The sequence below is a fragment of the Panthera pardus genome, unplaced genomic scaffold (genome assembly GCF_024362965.1).
Source record: "Panthera pardus isolate Hobbes unplaced genomic scaffold, ASM2436296v1 HiC_scaffold_16, whole genome shotgun sequence".
Lineage (NCBI taxonomy): Eukaryota > Metazoa > Chordata > Mammalia > Carnivora > Felidae > Panthera > Panthera pardus.
Genome location: NW_026526721.1, coordinates 153,551,805 through 153,567,499, shown reverse-complemented (window position 1 = coordinate 153,567,499; position 15,695 = coordinate 153,551,805). Strand labels below are relative to the sequence as shown.

General features: G+C 43.9%; 1 protein-coding gene across 20 annotated transcripts in view; it reads left to right on the top strand.

The window, feature by feature from the left end:
* The window catches only part of ARPP21 (cAMP regulated phosphoprotein 21), a 156,319-nt gene that overhangs the window by 5,759 nt on the left and 134,865 nt on the right, over positions 1–15,695 (top strand). The window lies entirely within an intron of this gene.

Genomic DNA, 15,695 nt, shown 5'->3' with positions numbered 1-15,695 from the left:
CGTGTGGCATAAAACGCCCACACAACATTTGAAGACACCTTTCTCTAAGATCACTGGGACATTTCTGCGCCCTGGGAGATAGCTGGACAAGGAAACCAAAGAGTGAATTGAAGTAATTATACCAGGAAAATGGAGAGCATATTGGAAAAAAACCAAAAAAGAAAAGAATTGACTTGAATACACCAAATTGACTCTCCCCTTTCCAGCTGAATCCTCAGGATCATGTTACTTTCCTCCCTCCTTGCTGCCCCCAAGGAGCTTAGCGTTGCCAGATGGAACGGGTGTTGATCACTACGTGGGGCCAGAGTAGATCAATATCTTGAATTCCTCTACACACTCTTCCCAAGGAGATTTCTTCTGGCATTTTTTTTTTTGGACCCCCCCCCCCCCCTTAATGTACATGTCACCGCCACAGGTTATATAAGATTTTTCCTGTTGTAATCAAGTGATGAGTGTTAGGGTAGCACTGAAATTCCGACGCAATTAAAATGTTGAGGAATTAGTCCAAAATTGTCTCACTCAAGGCACGTACTCATTCTTCACTACATTTAGTGCAGGGGTTCTTAATAATGGAGGTGCATTCTCTTGCATTTGTATAATTGTCCGTGGATTCTTTATCACACACTAAATACTTGAGATAAGGACGGAGACCGTCTCTAAGGGATGGAAACGAGGCGGATGGTGCTCATATCTTTAGCAGCTTTTCTTCTAATTGCTTGAGATATAATACTTACTTTAGAACGTTCTAGTCCCTAGCATCATACTTAAAGGGAAAGATCTGCATTTTGACTTATTTTGATCTAGTTGAAATTATGAAGCAACACCAATAATTGAAGTAAAACGTTTCGACATCTTTAGGAAACAGAATAGAACATCAGTTTCTCAAGTTTCAAGGTCCTAGAGATCCAAGTATACTATCCCTTGGTGTGTGAATCAGGGCCTACCTGTCACCTGATGGTTCAGGTCACTTGAATTGCTTTCAGGTGATCCCATCACTGGTGCAGAGATCTGGAAGAATCAAACATGGGTCAAAAGAGGATGAAGGAAGGTCATGAGGACTCACTGGAATTCAGGGACTACTCAGAATCGTTTAACTGTTGTTTGCTCATAAACACGATAGGAAAATAAAGAGCTATTCCATTGCTTTTGCAGCTTTTACAAAAAGCTATTTTAAAATGTTTCCAGAACCACAAGCTAAAATCCTCACACAAAGGTCTCATATTTATTGATAAGAAAATGTCTATACTCCACACTGGCCTGTTTAACTTAGCCTTTTGCTTGTCAACACATATGTAAGTTTGGTGGAAGTCCCATCATTGCTGGCATTTGACGATTCAGTCATTAAAGAGCTTTTGGACAGATTCATTAACTGAATTCATTAATTGTCAGGACTTTGCAGCCATATCTGTGATCCGATTTTCTCTGGTTTGTGAAAATGATCACAGTAATACTTTAAAAGGTAACACTTTTAAATTACATGGTTTTATATTTGTTTATTTTAAATTCACTTAGATATGTTGGTACGGTAGGAATTTCAGGGAACTGTCAGAGCGCTAAAGATAAATTCAAAAATCCCACCGCAAACAATTCTGTGGCATTAATGAGTCTTCATTTTTTTTTTTTTCCCCACTGTGGCGATGATTTAACTTTGGTCACGGCGCCTAATGCCTTTGTGGAGATTGAAACCTTTCTCCAACCCTGAAGTTTCCACATAATCACTAACAGAATTCTGGAAAGATAAAATAACATAGCATGCGATCGTGTTGTGTGCACATCCTGTTGCTATTTGCTTCAGCACTGTTAAACACTCTAACTGGATGCCTCAATCTTTATTTGTTATTTATCATCATAACAATTGTCTTCATCCACAACAATGGATGACTTCGTTTTTAATGTTTTGGTTTTTTTTTTTCCTTCCGTGTCAAGAGGTAAGAGAGTACACACAGTTAATGTGAGAGTTTACATACGAAAACGAATACATTCTAGGACCAGGATGTCAATATCCCTCCAAGAGAGATATTATTTTATTCCACAGATGATCGCAATGGGTGCATTTTTGGTCACATAGGATATCAGAAGCCTACGACAGATGTTTGGAATTCACTGCAGCTTCCGATTCAAAGTCAGGTTAAAACTAAGGGAGGGGATGTATACGGAAGGTGTGCTCCAGGCTTATCTGAGAGGGAGCCCCGGGCTTGCTGTGACCAAGGAAGAACTCCGTAGGGTTCTGCAGGGTACAGATATGCGCAAAACTTGAATCAAAAACAAAAGGTTAAAACAAAAGCCTCTGGAAACAAGGCTCCTGGTGGTGTATCCGAATCTCACGGCTCCATAGCGGGCTTGTATAAATAAATACTCAATTTAGCACCTGAACAACCCGTCCTGATGTCGGGCTTCTGAGTCTTCGGGTGCTGATGGCCAAGACTCTAAACCTCTCCGTGCGTCACAGTCTCTGCAGGTGAAATTACGTAGTGACAACAGTCCGATAGGAACAGATTACTCCTTATGCGGCTTTAACACTTTAGTTCGTGTCGCATTGCTTCCATTTTCTCGTTTAGGAAGTGGGATCGGGCCCACCCCGAAGGATTGAAGCAGATACAGAGTACCCGGCACAGGCACGTAGGTTTCATTCACTAAAAAGAAGCCATCACCTTTCATATAAAAAACCGTAGAGATTTAAGCTGGTTACATAAATGAGCCACACCTCCCTTGAAGATTTGCTGTTGTTGTTGTTCGGAAGTAAGAATACAGCTCTCTTTTCTTCGGCCCCGTAACGTGTTTGACGGTTACAATTGGAGAGGAACCTTTGTGACGGTCACGGTTGGAGACAAGCTTTACTCTTTTTCTGTGTCTATGAAATCCGGAAGGCCAGGCCAAGGTACTCGTCGCTTTAGGAGCATGCACTTTGCAAGAACCCCGATGTGTAACCCGGCTCTAAGGGAAGGGGCAGCCCAATTCAGAGTTGTCTACAGAGTGAACGGACGGATATTATTTCTCCAAAAGAGTTTAACTGGGTCATCCAGTGGTGGCTAAAGAACTGAACAAGAAGGGGGTGGAAGGGATCCATGAGGGAATGATTTTAAATCCTGTGTTAATGGGTGAAAGCTCTTAAGCGGCAGACTTGAACTGGCATGGGAGATGGAAATATCTTCAGCTCCCTCGGAGACGTTAAAGCAGGTGACACTTGGGTCTCACTGGTAGGCTCCCAGACACCCCACCGATGGCTTTGGTTCCTAAGCACTGAGTGAGTTGTTTGGGCTGAGCGGCTGATCTGGCCTCTGATCCCGAGGCATTTGCTCTTTTGCCGAAATGAATCACTTCTGCCCTTGGGTGAAAGTGACCAGAGGAGGGGAGAAACTCCCCTCAAAACGGGGGTTTCATCAGTTGGTGGCCCGTCAGGAAATGGGAAACCACCAGTCACGTTCAACACCGAAGAAGGTGAGCTGTGCGAAGCGATACGTTTGCCAAATAATGGAGTTTTGTTTTCGATTATAATTTGCATATCAGCCGTTCTTCTGAGGGATAACGCAGTCCGAAAGTTATCCAATGAAACTTCTCAGAAGGTGTCTGAGAATGAACTTAGAATCCTTTGGTATTGTGATATTTGCTGGAAAACAAGGAAAGGGTAGACAGGTTTTATACGTGTGTGTGTGTCCATATAGACATATATATATAAATATATATATGTATATATGTATGTATATACATATATGTGTTTATATATCTATATGTACATACATATGTATATATACACATATATACATACACATATATACACATATACATACATATGTATATATGTAACATATATACACATATACATACATATGTATATATGTAACATATATATTACATATCTTGTCCACAGTATAGATCCCATACATAAGAGGTATGTTCTATATCTTGTCTATCATATATATGATATTCATCTATAATCAGCATATATCTGTGTCTGTACCTGTATCTAGAACCCACATTCTCCACACGCTTAGATATGAGTCATCTACCTAACTCACATGAAGCAAAAAAGTAGTTTGGCCCCAAAGCATATTTCCTACTACCTCTTCTGCCCTTAGCAGTTCTTGCTTGCACATGGCAGATCTTTAATCCAAGTTTGTTGAAGTAAAAATTGATCTGTATATTGTCGATGGCATGTAGTACTCCGGACTTAAAAGCAGCCCTAAGTAAAGGTTTAATTGTGTTTTTCCCCTAAAGTGTCAGCTTACGTGGGCCTGACATTCATTCATCTTTCTAAAAAGGAGAACAGAGATACGCCCTCCCGCATAGGGGAAATTGTAACTGCTCTCAAGATTTGTTTGGGCTCTCACAAGGAAGTGCGTGCTACAGATGTCAGACCATGACTAGGGCTTCTACAAGAGTAACAAAGTCCCTAAAACTTCGGTCTGCTTTGACGGAATACGTAGATGACTTTTTCAGCTGCATGGAAGGGAATTAAGGTCAACACTCAGTTAATAAATAAATTGCGAGAGCGGATGGGGCCAAGGCAAGTTCACAAGCAATTTCCAAATCACTGGTACACAGAGTTAGCGACAACTCATGTTTACTGGACAGGTGCCTGGGGAGAGATTAACCACGGTGAAGGTGATCCAGGATGTGGGGAGAGAATTCACTCCTCCGAGGGCTGAGTGAGCTTGCAGTGCGGGAGCAGAAGGCAGGGGTGAGGAAGAGAGGGAGAAGAGAATTTGGCAAACTGGGGGGGTCTCCAGGCCCCTCTTCCTGCCCGGAAGCTATGCAGCTCTAACCAAGCAGAAGCAGGGCGTGCCTTCTCTCTCTGTCGGCTCAGGTCATGATCTCGCGGTTCACGTGTTCGAGCCCCGCGTCGGGCTCTGTGCTGACAGCTCGGAGCCTGGAGCCTGCTTCGGATTCTGTGTCTCCCTCTCTCTCTGCCCCTTCCCCCCTCACGTTCTGTCTCTGTCTCTTAAAAATAAATAAACATTAAAAAAAAAGAAAGTTAACCAGGCCTCCTTCTGGATTTGTCTGGAAATACCACAGAGAGTTTACTCTGAATACCCTTCCAGGAGCAATTTGAGACTTTATCTAAGAACTAGAAATGACTTCAAATACAACTGTGGTAGGTAGACTTGTGATTTGTACACTTCGCAGGTAAAACCAATAGATCTATCCAACAGAAGGCCATTTGTATAATCCGAGATGGGCCCAACAGATCTAGCAAGAGAAGAGAGCTCTAAAATCCGTTTTTCTAAAATCACCTGACAATATTACGTCATTGTTTTGACCTGCCTGTGAACATAGATTGCTTCTGGTGTTTTAAGGAAAGATGAGGAGATATCAACTTGTTTCATCACTTGTAGATTAGACCCTGGGGCTTAGGTGGGGATCATATGATTTGCACCAATAGTCAAGGAATAGATAGCACTGAGAAGGACCCAGGCCTGCAAACTTGAAAGAACCCCTATATTTTACTCCAAGTCTTGGTGAACTTATCTAATGTTACTGAATTGATCGAAAGCCAAACTTTGGGTATTCCTGATGAAATACACCATAAGCATTAAGGAAAATCTAAATGAAAGCAAGGTGGTATGTTTCTGTATTTTTCAGGGAAGCTACTGAGTGGCCATTGGTGGAGGAAATCTGTACTTATTTCTGTATTGATTAGGTCATTAGGGCCATTTGTTCTGCTCTGCGGGGATTACTTCCCTTGGTTTGTTCCTTCTGCTCTCTGAACGACCTCATTTGTCCAGGCAAAAACTCTTTATCAAGATGGAGATCCAAGATTTTCTATCGTTCTTCCTGTATCGTTCGCTAAAGCCACAGGGACAGTGATAAGAAAAATCAGGATTCCCTCTATGGATTCTGACTTTGCCTCTGGATCATTTTTGATCGAAAGCTGGTCGTGGGGTGGTTGTTTCGGAAAAATAATTTGTTCAATTGTTTTGCAGTGCGACTGTCAACGGATACTTACGAGCTGCCTCTTGTGTGAAAGGGAGTTGTGTGCGCATGTGATGTCCAGATGAATCTACCCTCGGTTGTGGTCACAGCTGTGGTTGTGTGAAAGGGACTGTGTGCCCATGTGATGCCCACATGAATATACCCTCGGTTGTGATCACAGCTGTGGCAAAATTTCTGTTGTAGCATACGGGGGGATTCTTGTCTAAGGAAAAAGAAAGGTGTATATTTCATCCTTCTGTTTTTTTCTTTGCAGTGTAACTTACACGGTAACATGCAACAGCCATGGGAAACACAGGGATTCAGATCTTACCTACAGATTAGGAGTTGAGAACCAAGGGGGTAGTGAAAGGGTATGTGGTGAGGCCATGGCATAGAAGGATGTGGAAATTAACTTGTGAAACTGGTAGAGTGCCTGGAAATCTGTCTGCCTGCATCTCAAATCTGTACTTGTGGCTGCCATTTGAGGCAAGAATAGATTCTCAGCTCCTGATTTCACCTATGCTTGGGACACATCTTCTCCTGGTGCCAAAGAAGGGCAATAGGTCTGAGGTCAAGGTGACCTGAGTTTAAGTTTGCATCTCATCTCTGCTTCTCACTGGCCTCGCCAAGTGACCTTCAGTGTCCTTATTGCAGTATGTAGATAGCAGCACTCCCTTCATGAGCTATCCTCTGTAAAATATTTGCCACAAAATAGAAATGTTATCTCCTTCCTGCTTTCTCCTACAGGGACTGTTTATCCATTAAAACATTGAAAACTATAAGAATGTGCAATGAAATTCTATATCAATACTTGTTTTGACAATAATATAAAGTTGTAGTTTGAGTCCTAAGTATTTTGTCTGTGGATTACTGAGGAAAAACATAAACAATGATTTTAAGGGGTGTTGGGATTCTTTTGCATTAGCTTTTATAAGATATTAACAATACGTCTCACGTGGTTAAGGGGGGGAACAAAAACTACGACATATCTAAACACATATCTTTACTTACTAGTGTCCAACAATCTGAAACAACGCTATTGATTTAAGGGACCCAGTAGTTGACATTTGCATAAAAATAGATACCCAGGGATAAGTGATTAGGGAAAATATTAATTAAAAGTTTTTTGAAAACACAAATGAAAAAATGATTTTGAAGATCTTTATCAAGTGTTAAGTGGAGTTTAAAACTTTTATTATTATTTTTTTAACGTTTATTGATTTTTGAGACAGAGGGAGACACACAGAATCTGCAGCAGGCTCCGGGCTCTGAGCTGCCAGCACAGAGCCCGACGCGGGGCTCGAACTCACAGACTGAGATTATGACCTGAGCCTACGTCAGAGGCTCAACTGACTGAGCCACCCAGACGCCCCATCAAGTGTTAAGTGGAGTTTAAAGAATTGTCTTTCTTTTTTTTTTGTTTTTTTCCGAATGGATTCACAAGGCTTGGGCTTTTCGGTGCATGTGTGACAAGACTTTTTTGTGATTCTTTGTAGTTAAGGCATTACGTCTTGCTCTTTATTTTTTTTATTTATTTATTTTTTTTTTTTTAATTTTTTTTCAACGTTTTTTATTTATTTTTGGGACAGAGAGAGACAGAGCATGAACGGGGGAGGGGCAGAGAGAGAGGGAGACACAGAATCGGAAACAGGCTCCAGGCTCCGAGCCATCAGCCCAGAGCCTGACGCGGGGCTCGAACTCACGGGCCGCGAGATCGTGACCTGGCTGAAGTCGGACGCTTAACCGACTGCGCCACCCAGGCACCCCACGTCTTGCTCTTTAAATATGTGTTCTGAGCTATCCCCCCCGTGTCAAGCTGGGGAAAAGTGCTACCTTGTGTATTTATACTCTGTCTCTGTCCCAGGGGAAAGAGCTGACGCCAGGTCGCATAAACCTCTTGTCAGGCCACCTGCCAACACATACTCATGCAATTTACTGATATTGAGGATGAAATTACTCATTTTAACTAATATGTTCCCCCTGAAATTATCTTCGGGAAAACTTGAAGTTCCAATTCGCCAGTGTGAGCTCTCTTCGTCGACGGTTTGTCCTCAGTTTGTTTGGTCCCAAGTGAACCCGAGACACCTGCAGCATCATGTACACTCATTCTTTGCCCTTGCGTCCTGCTTGTTTGTCGCAGAGGGTGGCGGTTGCTTTTGGCAGATGTACAGGATCAAAGTAGCCTTTTTATCTTTCTACCCTCGGGGAGTCAGTTTCTCAGATAGAGGAAGTGGTGAGGCTAACAGAAATTTCAGCTCACCCCGAAATAAAAGTCAAGTGGATTAGGTGTGATAACCCTATTTATTAATGATTTGTCAAAGGCAGTGGCTTTGCGAAGTTATTGGACGGAGAAATTTAGGGACTGAGCTTCCTTTTTACTAAGTAAATGTTTACACCGTAGTTTGTGGCCCGAAGGAAATTAACAACCAAGATAATCTTATTGATTTTTTCATCTAGGTAACCTGAAGAAATGGAAAATCTTAGAAATACTATCTATAGGTAAATATTAAGGATTTGGTAGCAGTGTATTTTACATTATATACACAGAGGCTATCACCCTCAATTTCTTAACCTGTATAATTTATCTTATGCATTACTAGGTTTGCTTGGATAAATATTGGTCTTCGACTAGGGAATTACCTCTAATTTTATTGTTGGGAATTTTTTCTGAAGGGACAACAGAATAACAGAAAATGAATATGTATGCATACTCTTTTATACATATACACGTGTGTGTGTATTTTAAAAGTACATACACACACGTCATATACCATATTATATATATGATATGATTTATATTTATTGAACGTATTTATATATATATACACATTTGCAATCTGGCTATATTATAAAAATTACACACATGTATCTAATATAGTACATATTAGATGTGGTATAATATTTTGGTATATACATACATTTGGGATCTGGTTATGTTATAAAACGAGTACTCCCTTATTATTGCCCGTCTGCAGTGATATAATGGCAAGATGGAAACAGAGGGTGGGGCGATGAATTTATCCTTTCAATCAAAAAGTTAGGGATTTCTCTCGACTTTAGGCTTCGAGAAGCCATAAGGCTTCGAGACAAATTTTAGTAAGTGAATTTAAAGTTGCTTTGATTTAAAAACGATTTTTAAAACATAGCACCTTAAGAGAAGAGGATTGCAAATTCCATTAGAGAAAGAGGTTGGAGCCTCTGTTCTGGGTGATTACAGGGAGATAGATGCAGGTTTCTGCCTGAGTTGTAGTCTGAGGGTCTCCAGCGTAGGACTCTAAAGTCCGTGGAGAGAAGATAATCCCAAGTCTGCAAGACTGGATATTCTCAGGGTCAAGGAAAAACTTACATAAAAATTAGTGAGCAGTAGAGAAGAAAACTATGAATGCAAAAAAAAAAAAAAAAAAAACAAACGTGCAGACAGCGGTTTATAACAGCTTTATTCATAATTGCCTCAAACTGGAGACAACCCAGATGTCCTTCCAAAGATGCCTGGGGAAACTGTGGTACATCCATACAGTGGAATATTACATAGCAATAAAAAGGAACAAATTATGAATTCACGTGGCAATTTGAATGGGTCTCAGGGGCGTTGTGCTGGGTGAAAGAAGTCAATCTCAAAACATCACAGACTGTGTGATCTCATTTATATAACATCTCAAAATGACAAAAACACAGGGATTTAAATCAAAATCAAGCATTTAAATCAAAATGCTCCTAAGGCCATTTGCTGCAGGCAGGGATCCGAGGACAGATTTGGAAGGTGGAAAAATCTGCCCGACATCATCTTGGTCTGGTCACCTCTAGCACTGTCGTCCCATTTGCTCCTTTGTTTTTTTTTGGTGGGGGGAGCGGAATCCTTCTCTTTCAATGTGAATTTCAGGGGCAGGTTTGTTCTTACCACTTATACGAGCTAGAAAAGACACACAGGGCTAGAACGGTCATGCACATACCTCTACATACATGCATGAAGACTCACGAATTGCCAGCCATCCACAGCTTGAACAGCCCGGTGATGGCTCCCTTGGAGTTTTGGAAGGAAGCCAATATCACTTGGAAGTAGCTGTAATTTTTAGAGACACTGAGGTGGTTAGAAGTGTCTAGAAGGTCTGGGGCTCCAGAAGTGTTGGCAGTTGAATTCTAGCCAGAGCTCTCATCGGGTAACATCCACAAATCTCTGTTGAATGGACCCATGTGCATGTCTCGGTAAGAGATAGCTAATTGCTGATACATACATCACGCTAACTATGTGCGAGGTACTCTTCTGAGTGCTTTACATATTTTCACTTGTTTACTCCTCACAGTCGTCTGTGAGGTAGGGGCTCTGCCTATTTCCTCTTTCAGTGAGGAAACTGCGGCATGGAGACGCTTAGAGACTTGCTCGGACACGTAGAGAAAGCAGGCTTCCGCCCTGGAGGTCCGGATTCAGAGTCCGAGAAGTTCACGACTATACAACGCTATAGTTTGTGTGGTGTTTTCTTTTTGCTGTATTTTCTCCTTGGAGGGCCGGCTAATATTTTTGTTAATGGTGCATTCCAGTTGATGCATGACCCCCCCCTTTCCCCCCCACCCCTGGTTAGCCATCAACTCTTGTACAGAACTGGCCTTCCTGCCCTAACTGGGAAGGAGGTGCGGACTCCAGTTTGAAGCCAGTCACACGGGATACCGCGGGATCCCGTGTGGCTGGACCCAGCTCCAGACCCAAAAGATAGCTGTGCGTTGAGGCTGCACCACCTTAGGGTCTGGCCCATTTCCCAAAGAAATCTCCAAACCTGAATCCTAGCATGGCGGTCAAGATGCGATCTCATGAACCCTGGAACCAGCCCTTCCCCAGACAGGGTAACATTCGGGCACAGGCCAGAGTCTTCTGCAGCTCTTTACTTCCCACTTTTAAGAGCAGTGAGAGAATCAAGTACCAAGTGTTTTTTCTTTTCTTTTCTTTTCTTTTCTTTTTGGTGGGGGGGTGGGTATGTCAGTGGGATAGCCAAGTCAACTTGGCTGATAAGAAAATAACTGCACGTTTCTGGCTAGGAATAGCAGAAATGGTACTTTGTTGTTAGGTATCCAACAAGGTTACTCCATCATCGGGCGTCTTTCTTAAATAAATAGTCGTGATTATATATGTGGGCGTTGCATTCACCAAATGCAGGGATTGAACAACGTGGTGGGAGGCAGTGGACAGGGCACGGGTATTTGAGACCTGCATTTGAATAATATGGGTGTCGTTTGACCCTGGGCAGGGACTCATCTCTTCTGAAACTTATGTTTCTCTCCTCCCACCTGCCCTCCCTCTACCTCCCTTCGTCCCTCCACCCCTTCACCTCCTTCCCTCCCTTCCTTCCGTCCTTAAATATGTGCAAATGAGATTAGCGGCAGCAAGGATTAAAAACGCTATGTGTCACATGTTCCTTGTAGCATTTGGCGCACAATACGATATAGGAAAACAGGGTAGCTGTTGTTTTTTATAGCACGAATTAATGCATCTGCGTTTCAGTGAATTAAATATGAGTAACTATGGGAACGTGCGATTACCAGGATCCGGATACCAATCTTGCGAGTTGCTTTGAAAAAGTGATAGAAAACTACCAGCTTCCTTTGGCTACAAGACATGCTTCTGCCAAAGCTCTTCTCCTCCTGGCGTATCCCGAAGTCTGGGGAGGAAATGAAGTAAGTTACCTACGAGTTTCGTTTCCTACGGAAAATCTAGGTCTGGAAAGTGAAACCCGCGACGCCTCCTGGAAGGAGCTGTCCTTCCAGACCGGTCTGGTCTGAACTGACCGTCTTCGGCCCCCAGGCTCTGGGGTGTATGTATGTCTGGGCTTGTGCGAGGCTGCATTTCGAGAGCGAGTGTGCAAGTGTTCTGTGCACTGTGCGTGGTGAAGCATAGAGTACAGGCCAATCTTCTGCAGCTGGGGAGAGCAATTAGCAGCTTCATGAATTAGGGACTTGTTTACACTGTTGTCCAAGATAATCATTTGTTTGTTTTAACGAAGATGCTCTATCTTCATCAGAGGCATCAATCCTCATATTTAAATGATAAGGTCTTTGCATCTCACAAATAATGTTTGGATTTCACAGCAGGAGCCCCCATCACAGCCCTTATTTTCTCTCCGCTGCCTTTGGTAATCAAGACGCCATGGGTGACATGTCTATTTCCAATTAGTCTTCCGTTGTGGAAACGTTATGGGATCTATCGCAGCAACTTTTTTTGTGACGCAGACTGACTTTTAAAATACTGTCAGGGGCGCCCGGGTGGCTCAGTGGGTTAAGCATCCGACTTCTGCTCAGGTCACGATCTCAGGGTTTGTGGGTTCGAGCCCCGCATGGGGCTCTGCGCTGACAGGGTGGAGCCTGCTTGAGATTCTCAATCTCATTCTCTCTCTCTCTCTCGGCTTCTCCCTCCACTCTTGCCTTTTCTCTCTTTCGAAAATAAATAAACTTAAAAAACACTTTTTCATGAACTCCCCAGCGCTCAGACATAGGTAGATGTGCACAGACTTGTCTCCCCGCCCCCCACCCCATACACATAGGTGAAACAAAATTACAAAAGTTTACAGAATGAGTCATGGCCTTACTGAGGATAAGGATGTACTCCAGTTCTTACGTACTCCAGTCTGGCTCATTTCATTCCACTCCATTCGTGTTCTCTAGATTTCACTGTAAAAACTAAAGTTAAACCAATGACTTGACTTGCTGATTTACTCACAGGTCAGCAGCTCAAGTTCGAAACACATTGATCTCCCTTTAAATTCACTTATGATTCTGTCTTCTGTCCCGGAATCCGTAGAAGGGAATGCATATGGCATTGCTGTGTCTTTTTGAATCTCGGCCATGTGGGATGTTAATGTATCCATCTACCGAGAAAATACCAGTCAGTTAGTACCCTTGAAGACGCTCTAGTCACTCAGTAAGGACTTATTGGTGAGTCAGATGAAGTATTTTGGAAATCAGGAGCGTGAGTCATTGTTAAACTCTGGACAGTTTGCCCAGAAGAGGGACTTCTTGAATAAGGTGGCCAGTGTATTTCTAGAAAACACCTACTGCTCTCACTTGCGTTCTTCATACAGCCAGTGCATACCAGGTCAGTCTTTTTTTTCAAGGTGCGTGCCTTAAATGTTTTATAAGAGGATGCTATTAATACACCATCCAGCGTTCCCAGAAGCCATGTATCTTTTGACAGACGTTTGCTAATTTCCTGCCGCGTTCCGTATACCTTGGTGGTTCCTAGAGACCGTGAGAGAAGCAAGGCATAGTCCCTGTCCTGGGGGAGCATACAGCCTGACTCTCTGATGACTTTGGGACCCCGTGCGGTGGGCGCTGAACTGATCCTCTTTGCCCTGCTGGAGCTCCGTGTACACACACAGGAAGGCTAAACCGTGGCAGTGAGGCGACAGACGGGCACTGGGTAAGGGCACAAGTCTCATCTTGTCGCATAAAGCAGTAATCCCTCACCTGTTGTTAAACGAGGAAACCTTCGCGGAGCGGAGGTGGAGGGGCTTCCTGTTTATACCAAAACCGCCACACGGGTCACAGCGGCTCAGCCAAGAGACACACGGGGACACTGGCTCCTGGACGCGTCATTCACGTAATCCTGGCACTTCCGAGAGCTGTTTTGTGAACAAGAGTCGCAGGTGTGCATTGCACCACCTGCTGGCACCGGGAGAGCATGAGACACCCTGCCAAGGACCACGTCGGGGCTTGAGCCCCGAGGAGCCTCCCCGGCCTCCTCCCCAGGGGCTCTCGGGTTAGGGACCCTGACTCCTTTCTTTTTGACCTGGTTCAGTGCAAAAACGTGGTTTAGTAAATAATCCTAAGGTCTGGTTTCCCAGTTACGGAACACGCTTCTGAGTGTTTACATTTAAAGGGTTCTTTTCAGTTCCTCCAGCGGGGCCGAGAGGCGGGTCTGTTCACACGCCGAGCAGTGTGCAAAATGTAAAGGGTAGGTCCGGCCTCTAGAGGACCACTGCTGTCCCGCGTCTCTGCTGGTTTTTGACTTCAGCTTCTTATTCTGGTTCGATCCTTAGAGATATGAACGGTGAAAACTCTGCAGCCCCCTCCTCCTGCATTCTTGCCCTCGGGGCGCAACCCTGCTTCAACCCTGCTCCCCCCAGGCCCCTGAAGCCACCCTTGCCGCTGGCTGTAGCTTGCGCTCTCCTTCCTGAGCTCTCCTTCCTGATTTCTGCCGTCCCATCCCTGGAGAAAGGTCTGGAAAAAGGGAGCCATGCCTGGGAGGGAGAGAGGGAGGCCGCTCCCACCAGTTCAGTGTGGGGAACGAGAGATTAAGATCATGAGGAACAACATTCCTGAAGTTCACTTCTTGATGGCCGGTTGTCAGCCCCAAGAGGGCAATTATTAATTCTTGACCGAGGACGTTTGGGGAAATGGGTCCTTTCTTACGGGTAAGAACACGGCTCTCTTCACCTTGTTGGGAGAAAAGGAGTTTTCTCCGAAGCGTGACTTACTCTAATCTAACTTTTTCCCCTTGAAAATTAGTGAGAGACTCCACAAGGATTCGTTTGGAGTTGATCGTTCGGCATACTTACGAGAGAAAGAGAAGATGAGTCTTTGAAAAGCTGAGCTGAGGAAGTCATTTCTAGCACTGTATACATTTCCCCAAGGCAGGTGCCGGACCGAAAACATCACCGTATCTCTCACAAGTCCTTGGCAGGATGCCATGCACCTAGTAGGTGCTGAATAAATAATTGTTTATTGACTGCGCTCCCTGGACAGGCCTGGCTACACACACGATCACACACACACGTGGATCGTCCGCGCCATCCAAGGCCAAGCCCTCCAGGTCACTGAATGTGTTACTTCGGCCAATTTAAACACAATTCTTCTCAGCCTTGTAAAACACCACATACCTAATGCAATTTCATATTCTCTTATTGACTCATTGTCACAGTAGGAAAATCAGCTGTCGAGCTGTGCTCATGAGAGTAAGGGTTCACGCTATTGAAAATTCACCTCCCGAGGCCTATCCAGAAATTTCTCTATGATGGGACATAAGGAAAGACTTAGGGAAGGAAAGACCTAAGACAGAGGGACTCTGTGAGTCCTGCCTGGCGAAGGGTGTAGAACGCTGCTCAATATATAGGAACACAATGCAAATGTTAGCCACCGTTGTAATTGTTTAGGCTGCTTCTGTATTCGAATACGGGAAGGGCATGGAATGGCACAGAGAAACCAGAATACTTACAGATTTCTTAACAACTGGCTATAAAATTTCAGACATCAGCACATTCAATTCTCTTTGACCTGCATCTGTCCTGCCTCTTTGCTGCAAGGGTGCTGTAGACAGACAACCATAATAAATATCTCCTGGGGATCAAGTGAGGCTTGGTCAGTGTCTCTTAATTTGTATAATCCTGGGCAAGTTCCTTGGCCCTGCTGTGCGTCTCAGTTATCCCATCTGCAGAGTGGAAACAGCGACAGCTAGTTATTAGTGCTTGTGAGGAAGTCACTGAAATAATTTGTAGAAACTGCTTAACATAGGCATCACCTCCTATGTCATCATGATATCTTTAATGTGTACTGGGTATCAGCATCCTGTTACCTGCTGGTGTTTTTGGAACTACATATAGGGTGGTAATTTCAGCGATGACGTGTCCGGGGTTAGGGAAACGAACAAGGGTTTGGAGCCAGCGAGTGATTCGGAACCTGGGTTTCATTCCTGCCACGGTGTGATTTCCACCTTCCCAAGGGATGTCCTGAGGTGGCCCAGGTAGGCTTCCGGGAAGCTGACCCTGAGACGGAGTTTGGTGTGCAGGATGTTTACTGAGGAGAGT